The sequence below is a fragment of the Triplophysa rosa genome, linkage group LG19, assembly GCF_024868665.1.
Source record: "Triplophysa rosa linkage group LG19, Trosa_1v2, whole genome shotgun sequence".
NCBI lineage: Eukaryota > Metazoa > Chordata > Actinopteri > Cypriniformes > Nemacheilidae > Triplophysa > Triplophysa rosa.
Window position 1 is genome coordinate 20,966,859 of NC_079908.1, and position 16,279 is coordinate 20,983,137.

Sequence of the window (16,279 nt, forward strand, 5' to 3'; positions counted from 1 at the left end):
ACAAGTTACAAACTATGATCACAACCTGAAGGACTATATCAACACCTGTACACATCCTCCATCATACTTTACACCTCATGATTGCAACAATGCTTTTCTGGACCAGCAACAACAATATTAAGACATTTCCCAGCATACTGTAACTCACTGGCATATGCAAGCAGCACACACTACCACACCTCTACCAAATCAGTTCTATCAGATTCTTCCATAATTCACACACAAACATGCAGGACATGCAAAACTGTTCTTAAGAGAAAATATAAGAACTTTCTTAAGATAAATTACAGAAAGTTTTAAAGAATATTCTTAAGTGCAATTTTCAAATATTTTCATCTTTATTTTTCTAAGAATAAATGGGCAGTCTTTGTCAATGATTGTACTTCAAGAGTAATTTGTCTATTTGTTAAACTTTATTTGTATAACAAGCACCTTGCGACTCACGTTCTTATTTAAGCTGTAATGTGTTACAGTAAACGGCATTAACGAGTATTATAAGTATAATTCTTTAGCCTATATATTACGACATCATCATATGTGTGCGTATGTCAACATTTTGCAATGTATGTAAAAGCACTGTGGATTATCTAATAATGAAGGCTTAATATTGGTAAAGTAGGGCAGTTACTGATCAACATTATATCAATATAAAATAATTCATAATTGGCAAGGAAGCACCACCAAATAAATGTAAAAAACGCTTACCTTTTAAGATTTAAGACAGCCGCGAGGGTATATCAACTCATGTTTACAACAATAAATCCGTTCTCATTGACATACTGTGTTTTCAGTTTCTGTTGTCAGTTCATGACGCGACATCATCCAACTCACAATAAAAAGCGGTGATTTCGGCTAACGTTATATGATCTTTCACACAGCCTCATGGTAACCATGTGCATATTTACGGATGAAATTTGTTCATGTTTATATATCCAAACAGTCGATAACAGTGACAGGTTGTTGGAAACGCTGTTTTGTACTCATTTTATTCACGAGTCACCTGTCGTACGGTGGTGCTTCTTCCTGCCGCTCACTGTACAGAGTGACGCCGAGAGAAGGGATCCCTGCGCCGGGAAAGAGAGACCTCGCGCTCGCGGGGCAGCACTGGCGACATTTTCCCACTGAATGAAAGCTTAGGTTTATCCAAGAAGTGGATAGATTTGTCGCTATGTGCTTCTTCTGAACAAAAGCCGCTAGATGGCTCGTAAAAGTGACTAAATCAAAAGACAGATTTTCTAATTCAGAAACAATGTTTTGTGCTCAATGTGCGCACACAAATGAATTTGGCGTAAACGCTGTTATGTGAAATTTTCGTCCCCTTGCCTGGGCCCCAAGCGCGCATGGGCCCCTGGGCCTGTGCCCATAATGCCCATTGGATAATCCGGCCCTGTCTACGATATATCTTGATGTAGACCTATGTGTAACAGAAGAGGCAAAAAAGTGTTTGTTCACAGTATTTGTATTTATTCAAGACATTGTGATGTCTGTTTCAAAAACTGACCACTGAGATGAACCTGTACACTGAAAAAGGCAGATTGTTTAATTTGATGTAATCTGAATGTATATGTAGAGAGTAGGGCGCTAGGACATTCTCACACAAAGCCTTAGCTTTTGTTTTCCCACAGGTGTAGATGAATCACTAAAGATCTCTCTGTCAACTTTCACTCCACAGTCTACACTCCTGTATGACACTCCTTGACTGCATGACAGCCTTTACAAAGCTCTCCAGCTGAGATTTTGTCATCCTGAGGTGATGTTGCTTCTCGAAAAAATGACCTAAGGGAATACGTACATGCGGCTCGTCGGTTACATTTATGTTTTTCCGTGCTGGCATGTCGGTCAATGGCGGCTTTCCCTTGACTATTAACGTCCACTTCGCAGCGACACAGTGTGCAAAAGTGTGTCTCTACTGCTTTTTGATATAAATTCGTGCTCTTTTGTCCATTCCGGATTAAATGAGGTCTGACGTTTCGGCATGTGAACGTTATGATATGACGTAGCTAGTAGTGATGGGTCGTTCTTGAACGATACGTTCATTTTGACTCGGGAAGAACGAGTCATCTCGGGGAGTGATTCGTTCAGTCGCGCATGCGCAACATTCTATGGGTCCTGTACTGGACTTAGTAAATTAACTAATTTCTCTGTCCAAAGCTGTCACGTCACGTGACAAAAGAACGAACGACTCAAACCCGAAGACTCGGGAGGTGAACTAATCAATTCTCTTTCCGGCTCGGAATGCATTGGTAAAGCGTACAGGGCTGTCACGTGATGAAAGAACGACTCGAACCCGAAGACTCAGGAGATGAACTAATCAATTCTCTTTCCGGAGCTGACTGTATTGGTTTAGCTTACAAAGCTGTCATGTCGTGAACGAACGAGTCAAACCCGAGGACTTGTCAGATAAGAGGTGTGGTGAACTAATCATAGACTAAAGACCCAGGTAAACAATGAATTAATCTTTTCTGTTTCTTATAGCATTATAGTTTTGTATTGTTTGTAATGTGATCAACGTTTGCATAAGTAGTAGATGTGTTAGGAAAGTAACATGTAACATTTTAATTATATTTTGCTAAAATGAACGATATGACTCGAAAAAAGATTCGTTCATTTTGCTAAACGAGACCCAAAGTCCGAGTCAGTAAAATGATCCGAACTTCCCATCACTAGTAGCTAGCCAGCACGTGGACTCCACTTCCACGTTGTGGAGGCTTGTTTACATTTTTAACCAACAAATGATATATCAGATATTTATTTGACACCGCTTTCAGCCAATCATTTATTTGCCGAGAGATCTTACAGCATTATACGCTATGCTGCTGCGTCCCAATAAAGGTTCTAGAGCGGGTTTTTTTGTCCGATTCAGCGCAACTCTAAAAAGGTGTCCGGCTTGAGGCTGTGAGCTGCGCCGGACAGGGGGCTTAAAATCCGGACGTATGGCCACCCTAATTTTGACTGATGGATAATGTGCAATACATTAACAGTATGCATGCATTCCTCTGTTTCTTATGCTTCTATGATCATCGGTACATACCAATGTTAAATTATTTTAAGACATTAACATAAAATGCACAAGTAATTTATCAATAAATAATCAATGATTACAACTAAATGCACCACAAAGAACGCTATAACTACAGCCCTCCATGACACGAGTTACTTCCGCATTCCATTCGTCCAACGGACGCCTATGTGTGTGTCGCAACTCTGTTTTTAAACGGCTCTGGGAATAACGAACCTGCAAATGTCGCGACTGGCCAATCAGAATCAAGCATTCCAACGAGCCCTGTAATAAGTAACAATAACATTACATTTGTAACAATAACAATTGTCACATCATTATACTCTGTGGTCATACAGTATTAAAAATTGTTCAGTTAAAAATATACAAATGAATTCTTTATAATAACATGTTGTTTCTTTCAGGAGAAACTCAGAAGAGCATTAAAACCCTTACAGGAGAAACTGAGAATATTTGAGGAGTTTAAACAGAATTTGGATCAAACAGCAGATCATATAAAGGTTTGATTGAATCATCATGTTATTTTGCAAATGTATATATTGATGGAGAGCTGAAGGAGTCATTCTGTGTTACTCAGATTCAGAGTCGCCGCACAGAGACGCAGATTCATGAAGAGTTTGAGGAACTTCACCAGCTTCTACATGATGAAGAATCAGCCAGAATAAGAGCACTGAGAGAGGAAGAGGAGCAGAAGAGTCAGATGATGAAGGAGAAGATTGAGAAGATCAACAGAGACATTTCATCTCTTTCACACACAATCAGAGGTGTAGAGGAGCAGATGACAGCTGAAGATGTTTCATTCCTACAGGTGCTTCAGTCTTCACTCCAATATATGAGGCTCATTTTCAATCATGTCAATCATGTGTNCACATGCGGAACTTTTGAAAGTTAAAGTTATTAAAATACACAGCATATTATATAGGTGCATGGCCTATACTGAAATTAATACGAACAAATAAAAAAAATTCACAGGAATATGAGTATTTTCTTCTACAATGTCAAACTGTTCGTCATGCTATTCCTTTAAATATAAAGCCCGCGAAACTGAAAGGGAGGCGCTTAAACGGTCCACCATTTTTTAAGGTGGAATGGAAAGGAGCTGGCGAATACCCGTCAGAATATCCTACCAGGCATAACGCCATCACGCAACCGTCTTTTTTGGCAATTTTAGCAATCATAGGTAGTTTAGATGGTTAGAGTAAGGTTAGTGTGTGGGTTAGGGTAAAGGTTTCATAAGACTTGAAACACCAAGGATTTAGCCAAAACCAACAAGCCACGCCCACTGATCTGACTCGAAACACCAAGGATTTAGTGAGAGCCGCATGCGTGCGCACATCAATGTTACGTCATTTTTTTGCGCTATAAAATCATCCTACTTGCTTATTTTATACTGCTACGAATCTGATAGTGTATTGTTGTTAAATCATTCTACATAATTATTTAATACTGGTAGTACAATTTGATAAGGTTTTGCGCTGTAAATTAATCCTACATGTTTCTTTTATGATGGTAGGATAATCTGACAGGGTATTTACGTTGTAAATTTATTTTATGTGTTTAAGATAGTAGGACTATCTGACAGGTAATTTTGCATTGTAAAATCATCCTACCTGTTTATTTTGTCGATGTGGTGGTAAGATTACTATATTAAGTTTGCCCTGCCGTAGGAAAATCTGACAATCCGACAGAACACCGGCTGCTTGTACATTATCCCGCTCATTACACGGCTACTTGCCACATGAGAAAAAAACGGAATTTGAAATATTTTATTAGCTCATTTTTACCGAATGCAGACCTTCTGCGAGGAAAAGCCGTTTACTCTCGGTTTTAAAGTAAAAGGACGTTCAAATGTCACGAACAGGCAATTTGGTTTTATCATTTGTAAATATAATGTCATATATGTTATTAAAAGACATATTTATATTTCTTTTTTTCCAAAAAAAACTCAAAATGATTTGCTGGATCCGTTGTACCGTGTGTTATTAGTTTTGAGAGGTTATCTGGGAATAACCAGAGCCGTTAAAAAACAGAGTTGCGACACACTTTGATCTCGCCGCCGCGTGGTCACGTGGTTCATGGAGCTCTCACTAATTCCAAACTGTCAGTCTGTTTGAATGGATTTAGGCCCGATTCACATTTTGCATCTTTTTCCGCGCGCATATTTGTTATTTTTAATGTAGACGTGCAGGACGCAGTCGCGACGCGCTCTTTTCTTCAGGCGTGTCGGCACTGCATCGAGATGATAAAATCTACATTTTTCAGAAAGCCGCAAGTGCACCGCAGGTCATGTGACAAGAACCAACCCGCCAATATAGACAAGCTCAATGAAAATGGAGACACACATGATCAAAGCGTAACTAAATATAGTAGCAGAGTTATTGCAAGGCATTTTCAGTACATATAATCTAGAGGTCAACCGATATTCGATTTTGCAGATAACGATAACTAAGGTGGTCAGATTTTTAATGGTTTATTAAAAAAACACAAATTAAATTAGCAATGAAGTGTATTACATCAATAAACACGTTGCTTGAACCACTAAACTGTATTGTACTTTTAAATATATTAACCCCATGGTGCAACACGATCTCACCATCCGACTTGGCAATACCACAATCACTCCTTCCAAAACAGCCAGGAACCTTGGAGTCATATTTGATGAACAGCTCTCCTTCAATGATCACATTGCAAAGACAAACGCGGTCATGCCGATATGCCTTATTCAACATTAGAAAGGTTAGACCCTATCTCACTGAGCATGCGGCACAACTCCTTGTCCAGGCCCTGGTCATCTCAAGGTTGGACTACTGCAATGCTCTCCTTGCTGATCATCCTGCAAAGGCTATCAAACCTCTCCAGCTGGTTCAGAACGCAGCAGCACGCCTCATCTTCCAACAGCCCAAAAGGGCTCATGTGACGGCCCTCTTCATCTCCCTCCACTGGCTACCGGTTGAAGCCCGTATCAGATTCAAGTCACTAATGCTTGCCTACAGGACTATCACTGGATCTGCTCCGGCATACTTTCACACCCTCCTACACTCCTACACCCCATCAAGATCCCTGCGTTCAGCAAACCAGCGGCGTCTTGTACTGCCTTCCCATAAGGGCAGTAAATGGCTTTCCCGCTCATTCTCATTCACAACTCCTCCTGGTGGAACGTTCTTCCTAACTCAGTCCGGTCAACCACATCTCTCACAACATTCAAAAAACTACTTAAAACCCATCTCTTCTGTGAATACTTGACAGACAAATGAAAAAAAAAAACAGTAACCCTCTTGCTTTCTCTCAACAGGTAGTGGTCTAGCTTTTTGTTAAAACTAGTAACTTTGTATTGGCACCTATTGCATTATTGCTCCTGTATGACATATCGCTTATTGCTCCTTATACTCTTTGTAAGTCGCTTTGGATAAAAGCGTCTGCTAAATGACTAAATGTAAATGTAAACTAAATTAATAAATATTAAACTCCAGTGTATGATTTAAACAAAATTATAAGTAGGTAATTTCAAAAATGTTAATAATTTAAAACATTCTTGGCACCAAACTAGCAGAATGACGGATCCATTGTAATATTTTACAATATACAGTATATACTGTTGTGTTCACATGCGTGTTTGTTTACATTAAAACTAATGTCATTAACATCCGTGCTGTCTCTGTCATCTGTTTTCTGTTTCGGAGACGGATCTCGCGCGCACACACACACACACACACAATACTCACAAATGCCTATCCATAGTTACAATAATACAATTTATTTTCTGCGTATATTTTTGTCGCCATGTTATAACTTCTTAAGATAACGTTAATAGGCTACTAATGTTAGCGTGCTCTCAGCCCTGTCGGCAAAAATACTGCTGTTCCCCATTAAATGCAACATATAGTTAATAAATTAATTACTTTTTAACATCATGTTTACTGCAACTGGCTCTACCTTGTCATTGTGAAACTTTTAAACCCCCATCTGATGTATTCCGCTCCAAACCATAAACTGTATAGCTCCAAACTAAACAGGCTGTCAGTTTTATTTCCACCTCTAGAGGTCGTTGTTTTACACTCTACTCGGAACTCTCCATCTGCGTATCACAGTAGAGCTTTCCCTGGTGCGTCTGGATCAAACGCAACCAGGAAAAACTATCGGTGGGGATTATTGCCGATAGTTCAAATTATTGTTATCTGTGCCGATTTATCGGCAAAAACGATGAATCGGTCGACCTCTAATATAATCCATATACTGTATCCTTTGTTTATACCTATCGTGGCCAATGGTTGCTTAGCGACGATAGACGACAGGAGAGTGCAAAGTACTTTGGAAAAAAGGAGAACACAGTGCAGCTCGTGTTTTTCGTGCGGTTTTAGACATGAAATGTGAATCGGGCCTTAAGCGGGTGAGACAGAGGAAGCAGCTGTATTTGCAACAAATTTCACTAAATACCAACACAATATACAGTATGCACTGATTACAATGTTCATTAAATTTATAATAACATTTTGTCTGATGTATAATGTGCAATACATAAACAGTACACTGTAAAAAGTAATTTGTTGACTTTACTCAATTCAATCATGCAAACTCATTGCCTCATTTCAATTAAGTAAACTTAACTTAATTGTATCAAGTACAATTTAAGTCCAATTTACTAAAATATTAAATGTTTCCTTTACTTCTTCAAACTCGCATTTACTTAAATACATTAAGTTAAAGTAACTAAATTTAATCTGTGATCTGTGAAGCAGTGACAGTTACCTACTCCAACATGTTCAGTAAAGCTTACTTAAACAGTTAAAGCAAATGTAACGTGTTTTTCTTTACATTCTTTTATAGTCTTTTTTTGTTTAATCCATATGGTAATAAAAAAGCCACAGATCTCAAATCATAACGTTTCAAAACATTTATTTTTCACAATGTTAATGCATTGTGAGGCATAAATAATGATTACATTTCTTGCATATCTGAAACAGTATAAAACAAGCAGAACTTTCTGTATAAAGTTGAATGTGTTCTTCATGCACTTCGGGTAATCAAGATGGAGTGCATACGACAGTCCAAACAAGAGACAAACAGCAAGAGGCATATCTCCGACTCCATCCATTGCGATATCTCCCTCTATGATGTGGAGACAGGATCTGCATGGATTAGCGAAGAAGAGTGAGGAGAATCTTCATTGATGACTGTCAGAATGCCAACAGCAATGTGCTCAAAGTCGTTCTTATCAGAGTCCTGAAAAGAGATTATTCAAAACAATTAAATAAAGAAATATTTACACAGTTGTGGTCTTAAGTTTACATATGCATCTTTCAGAATCCATAAAATGTTGACAATTAAAGAATAAGAGGAATGAAAAATTAAGTTTTAATTTTGTAATGCTACTAACAAGCTATTTAACATAACATATGTATACATATTACCCACAAGACAGACTAATAACTGAATTAACAAAAATGACCCCGTTGAAATGTTTACATACGCGGTTCTTAATACTCTGATGTTACACAGAGTCAACAACTGTTGTTATAGTTTTTCACAAGTCTCTTGTTTGTTCTGAGACATCACATCATACAAAGAGTAGTTGATGATCCAAGTAACATCACATAGTGTTAAGAATCAACTGCATATAAACTTTTGAGCTTGGTTATTTCTGTCAATTAGTATGTGTTGTGGACTATATGTACATATCTGTTATATGAAACATTTTCTAGATTCTGCAAGCAGTATTATCCAAAAACCTGACAAAAACAACAAACACTGCAATACAGTTAAAGTGACAGTTCACCCAAAAATGAAAATTGTGTCATTTTCTCATCTTCTTGTCATTTCAAACCTGTACGACCTTTCGCAGAACACAAAAGAAGATATTTTGAAGAAAGTTGGTAGCAGAACAGCGCTGGCACCCATTCACTTCTATTGTTTGACTCAAAACCAATGCAAGTTAATGGGTGCCAGTTACCAATATTCTTGAAAATATTTTCTTTTGTGTTCTGTGCAAGGAGGAAAATCATACAGTTTTAAAAATGACAAGAGGGTGAATAAATGATGACAGAATTTTCATTTTTAGGGTGAACTATCACTTTAACCACATAAAAAATTAGCAATATTTATCATAATATTCATTATGTCTACTTACAAAGCATAGTTTGAAAAAATCTGAGGGCTTGTCTCCAAGAAGAACAGGGATGCAACGAAGAACTGTAGTGTGTTTTAGAGTCACCAGAGATTCCTGAAACAAGAATACATATAAAATAAGATCACATGTTGTGTTCGCTAATACCTCCTCAAATCTGCCTTTGTAATTTATAGGGTTCTACAAAATCGCATAACTCGCACTGAAATAACGTTACCTCCTTTACGACATTTGTTTTCACAGAATCTGTTGTGTGATGAGTGTATAAATGCACCTTTACATCATTGAACGACTTAAATGTGCACAAACAGTCTTTGTATAAACACGGCACTGGTGATACACGAGTGTAGTTTCCATGTTTTAATCTGTAATGCTTCAATAAAAGTACTCTTTAGCCTGTGGAATATGAACAGTACTTGCACGGCCAAGGGGATGGCATTTTTTCTAGAATACATTAATAGTTGCTGTTTTGTGAGATAATTACCTCAGACTGATGTTTCTGATGTCCGATGCTGACAGAAATATTTCGCCGCGGTTCAAAGTGGCGCCGCACGAGCCTGCGTGTCAGCATCTGCACGAGGTTGACGTTCGACGACCGTTGAGTTTCTTCTCATGTTTCAGCCTGAATCCCGCCTGTGCGTATTGACCCCTAGATGGCAAATACGGTACTGCAGAGGCGAAAACTTAATGTTTGTGTGATATTCTTAAAAGCAGAATTCGTAGTAAATTCGCGCTGACGTGAAACCTACTTAAAAATTATTTTAACAACCATTACATAAAAGTCAAATGACAAATTACATAAGTATAACAAATGCTTTTAAGACTTTTTATGTTCTATTTTCACTTATTTAAAAAACATACCACACATTCTTAATTTAAATCAAACCATTTATACCTCATATTGTATCAACGCTAATTATTAACACAATATTTTGTGTTTAGTTACGTTTAAATAACATTTGGAAACCTCTACTCTCTNAAATAAATAAAATCCTGTACTGTACACTGAAAATCTAATGGACAGCACTGTGGACATTGCATTATATATAAATAGACTATATACTATGTATACTGTATACTGTATACTGTATATATATATACAGTATGTGACCCCCTGCTATTTTTGGGTCACAATGACATGAAATGATTTGTATACGTGTATATATTTATTATTTATTTATATTAACATTCATATGAGATTGTGTTAATAGCAATGATAGATAGTGTTACTAAGAGTGTAGAGCTGCATCTTTTAAGTTCTTGGTGGCAGTTGAGAGCTTGAGTTACCATGACAACTTTGGTGCTTCTTCAGACAACACAGAGGACCGCTTGACTAATGGCAACTTCTCGTCTCTCTTACTCTTTTATTGAAAAAGGTTGGATAAAATGACCAATTTGAGATAAAATCTGAAATTCATATGCTTTAATGTCAAATGAATGTTTATTTATATTGAGTAGTTATTGTATTATTATTTTAAATAGATGTTTTGTCAGAAAGAGGTTCACTAGTGTCTTACATTTTATAGTAAAAGTGACATTTGAACAAATGAAATCAAATTGACTAAAATGTTTTAACGAACTGCTTAATAATATTGTAATGTGTTACTTACCTGAGTGTAAGTAACACATTATATACAATAACAAGTTATTATATATAATATATTATATATATTATATATAATATATTATTATATATTATATATATTAACTTGTATTATAATATAATACAAGTTAAGTTTACTGTGTAAAAGAGCTGTGTGAGAGTCTGAACCATTTATATAGAAGTTATTGGATGATTTTATCTATTTATTGATCTATTTGTTATTTAAGTGTTTATGAATCTATTCAGTTTACGAATGGCATTTTCTTTATGGTTTTAACTGTTTATTAATAAAGACAACACAGAGGACCGCTTGACTAACAGCAAACTCTCGTCTCTCTTACTCTTTTATTGAAAAAGAGTTTAATCTCAATACAGTTCCTCCCTTTGACCGGGACCTGTAACATATATATATTTTGCATATATGCAGAATCTGTAGCCATCTTTAAAAACCGTCTGAAAACACATCTCTTCCGTCAACACCTGACTGATCAGCTCTGACTTCTATCTCTTTCCTACTCTTTCAAAAAAAGAGTGTGCGTGTAAATAAGCAAATATAGTATAAGAAATTACTGTATTGCTAATCATTGTGATTTTACAGAACAATGTTTTGATATCAAAGTAATTTACTGTGAATCTACAGTACACAACTGTCACTTCACAGCAGTAAACGGTACGACAAACATGAGACAACAAGCTACACACAATACTCCTGTCCCCTTTTCAAGTGGCTTTCCACTGCGTAATAAACAAAGTAAAGGCACTTAAAAACTTATTCAGTATCACATTCACGTTATCTACTGTTTGCCACACAACTGTTCTGATGCTATGACACAATTTTTTCTTACACTCATAAATCTTGTTTAATTTACAAGCTAACATTAAATGTGTTTTTAATATGCATTACATTATTTAATTTGTATTAAAAACATTGTATTGAAGTTTAATAGCTGGCTCAGTGGTTAGAGCATGGTGCAATGCCAAGATCACGGGTTCAATCCCAGGGGATTGCACATAGTCAGAAACAAATGTGTAGTACAATGCAATATATTTTTGCATATTCCAATAAAGCCCCTATTACCTGAAATACTTGCTTTTTTCCAAATAACTGTCTCCAATAAAGACCTTAAAATTTTAGTGTTTTGTCCATTTTGTACCATACACTACTTTGATGGTTTAATCGAACCTGAGAAGGCACTAAAAGCAACTATTGTGCAAACATACCCACCCCCACTCCCCGGACATCACTTTTGGCCATTACTGTATGAACTCTATGTTTCTTTTTAATCATCTTTAAACTACTCATAGAATGGAATTATGACTCACACTATCAACACATGATGTGTGATCAATGCTTAAATATTGGTTTCAGCAGCACACTCACCATAGACCAGGAGTGAAGTTTGTCCTGTATAGATTTTGTCAGTTTGTACAGACAGCTCATATGTCCCAGTATCACTGAATGTCAGGTTCATGAGCATCAAAGCATGAGTGGTGGTGTCCACAGTGACTCTGTCTGTATATGCTGGTGGTATGTTAGTTTCAGCAGGGGTTGAGGTAAATACAGGTTGATCTCCAAAAATCCATCTAATTAGCCAAAACGCTGAAGAAGTGGGTGGTGGATTGTCAGGGGCAAACACTATGCTTTCTCCTACTGCCCCATCAAATGAGTCAGGAAACTGCAAAACTTGACCCATACATTGTCCTGTTATGAAAATAATAAAAAAGATTTCGAACAAGTGTAGTAAAAGGAACACTTACATTTGTTCTGCAGTTAAATAATTTATATATAACAGCTTATATATTGCTTGAAAGACTTACCAATGCACAATATCAATAGGATCCCATATAAACCACAAGCAAACATCATGAGTGAGCTCTGAGTTGTTAGGAGTGATAAACAGTTAGTACTAGCCTATGCACATCCAGTTTTTAGTTAATGATAAACTCCTGTTGTAAAACTAATATACAGCATGTGCCACCTATGAACTCCCAAGAAAATGGCGGTTGAAATTGACTTCTTTTAATCCAGTACCTCAGGGTTAGAGAGTTGTCACTTGTCTGGTCATTGGATGCCAGAGACATACCATCAAACCAAAGACGATAAACTGGAGTGGGCTAGGCAAAAGAAAATCTAGCAAAATCGATCTTGAGAATCCTTCTGTGCATGAAAGACAGAGTCCGCTTTATAAAAAGCCCCAGGCTGACCTCTGATCACTACATCTTTATCAAAGACGTGAAAATGACTGACAACACAACCCACCCTAGTGGTGGACAAAAAAAGTAACCACAACCTTAAAGTGAAGTAATCACAACAAAATTTACCATACATTTTATTAGTTCTTAGTGAAGGCGAATGGATAAAGAGAGTGATTTAACAAAAGCTTGTGCCACCCAATGCTGTTTTTGGAAATCAATTTCCTCTTGTGAGATCTTAGTTGTGTTGATTTTACTTGATCTGGGGGGTATTCCAGAAAGCTGGTTATGTGACATACCCGGGTAAATTTAAGGGTAGGTTAGCTGATAACCTCAACTTTCGGTTCCAAAAACGGAGGTTACTTTCTGGGTATGTAAGTAACCATAGCAACTCACTCTCTGAAGATAACCTGCTACGGGGCAGGTTATATGTTCCAGGGTTAGTTGCACTTTTGATGAGAGCCAAGTGTCAAATTATAATATATTTTAATTTTACAGTATTACTATAAGTACATTTATAGCTACATTAATATATTAAGCTAATTTTATGATTTGTAACCTTTTTAAAATAAAATAATCTTTAAATAAAATAACGTGAGCTGTTCTCAATACATTTAAGGCTTTATGTGTTTACATTGAATACTGTACATACTTTTAATTAGGTTTATTATTAAATCTCCAAATATGTGACCCTGGACAACAAAACCAGTTTTATGGGTCAATTTTTCGAAATTGAGATTTTTACACAATCTGAAAGCTGAATAAATAAACTTTCTATAGATACATGAGTTGTTAGAATAGGACAATATCTGACTGAGATACAACCGTTTAAAACTCAGGAATCTGAGAGCGCAAAAAAATCAAAATATTGAGAAAATTGCCTTTGAAGTTGTTAATCAGAGGCACTGTGGCAGACCATCCACTCACAAAAATAAAGTCATGTGTTTGTGTTTCAACAGAACGTGAAGAGCACACTGGAGAGGTTTGTGTTGTGTTTGCTGGGATTGTGAATGTAAAGTGTGGGCAGAATGTCAGAATGACTCCTGAATGTTCTTCCAGAGTTCAGTGTGGAGCGTCAGATCCAGAGAACATCTCAGGAATGATGATCAATGTAGCAAAACATCTCAGCAACCTGAAGTTTACTGTCATTCACAAGATGAAGGACAATGTTCAATACAGTGAGTACACAACACAACACACAACACACTCTCTCTCTCTTTGCACATGTGTGGGTCTGATGAGCGAGTGTAGAGAATGGTTTGTTAGTTTGAGTGAATTATGCATTAAAGTTCTTTCTTTGGTGTTATCTGATGTCTGCTTTGCATTGAGGATTGTTTTTCTGGCTGTCAGTTTAAGTGTATCACTGGGGGTAATGATGCTTTCAGCTCTTTGATGGGTACTAAGCAGTGCTCGAATTGAAGGGGGGCTGGGGGATCCGGGACCTCCCATACTAACGTAACTATGTAAACTGCACTGAAATTGTTGAAAAATCCACATAACACTACTGTACACAGACTGACAGCCGGTCTTATCACAATTTATATTTTTTATATCTAATAAACTAGTTTCTTGCATTTAAACAAGTGTTTTTGAACAAACATATTATCACAAAGTGTCAATCATCCAGTTGTTTTTAGGGAAAATAGTAAATACTACATTGGTAAATGCTAGAATTATTCTGTTGGACATGCACTACTGTTCAAAAGTAATTTCTGTTCTGTTTCTGGGGGACCCCCCCATAAGACTTGATTCAATTCGAGCACTGGTACTAAGTGTCCATGACTGTTGTGGAGTGAATGCAGTTGATTTGTGGTCTTTTCACTTCAGCTTTTCACATCTGCGAAGAAAGTCGCCTTATCAAATGTTCCATCCTTTTGAAATAGAGATATTAGTCAAAGAACTCCCACAGTTCAAAAAGGTAGTTGCTCTGGTGAAAAAGCAAATCTGATTGAATCAATCATGTGGTGTCTTTCAGGAGATTCATCTAAATGACTGTGAATTAGAACAGAATCTTAACTTGAGATTCAGAATGAAACATTTAGATTATGCTGTCTGTATATCTGCTGATATAATGAAATACTTTGGTCACAATCAGGCATTTCATTTAGATGTGTCCCGAAAATGAAGGTGTAAGCATGAAACATGTGGTGGTAGACCAGACGGCTCGTGCCCACTAATCCAGTACAAGATATAAAGTGAACAACAAATAAGACAGTTGACACAGACCTGGGGCCTCATTTATAAACTGTTGCGTAAAAACATCCTAAATTTGATTTTACAATCATTTTGTGCGTATTTGAGTCATAGAGCGAACGTACACACAGAAAACTTGTCTACACCTCTATTTCAGATATGAAATCTATAAATCTCAAATGATCTTGAAATTGCGTGCAGCTGAACAGTTGTAAAATTAGTAACTAGGCAGGAAGTGGATCCACGTGCAGTAAAACGTTTAATGAAAGGACAAAACACAAACCAAGGTAATCCAAACACTGAACCCTACACTGGTGTAACAAAGAACACAAGAAACACCTGGAGAAACGAATTAACAAGAAAACTAGGGATGGGTTGCTCGACACCCCATGTCGACACACATATCGAGTTTTTGACACACTAGTGCTTCGAAACAGTGTTCCGGAGCATTGCTTGAAATGAGTCTGTCACGTGACCTGAGGAAACGAAGCTTCGTTACCTCACTGACACGTCACGCAGGGATCAAACTCAAAACGCGTCGATTGCGCTGAACCATAGGAATGTTATAATTATATATTTAATTTTGTTAATTTTGTATTGCTAATTAAAGTACTACTTAAAACCATGACATGTTAATGTCTGTTGTCAAAAAGTAAATTGCAGGTTTAACACTGTTCCCAAAAAGTATAAAAGTGTTTCTTCAACCACAAACTGGTTTTCTGCTAGTAAACGCCGTGCTCGGTTCTCTGTAGCTTACACGTGCAGAAGTGTGTTTGATCTTTATGGAGAATGCACGCAAGAGACCCCGTTCTCAAGTGTGGGAACACTTCAGTCTCGACACTGCTAATAAAGTGTCATGTCTGATATGTGAGCAAACTTTGTCTTATTCCAATAATACATCCTCAATGTTTAGCAAAAAACATCCTAGATGTTTTTTGCTATGACAGCTGAACTTCAAGGAATTTAAACAGGCGCATCATTTAAAGCATGCATTCATAACATAGTGCAGCACTTTGTATAACGATTGGCTCATAATCATAATGAATGAAGTACGCGGGGCTGATTTAAACACATATGAGCCGCTCTCGTGATACCATAAGCGAATTGGTCTGCGCACAGCGCGCGTGAGGTTAAACACATCTTATCAACC

General features: G+C 37.0%; 1 pseudogene; it reads left to right on the forward strand.

Moving 5' to 3' along the window:
• The window catches only part of LOC130570761 (E3 ubiquitin-protein ligase TRIM39-like), a 42,760-nt pseudogene that overhangs the window by 2,466 nt on the left and 24,015 nt on the right, over positions 1-16,279 (forward strand).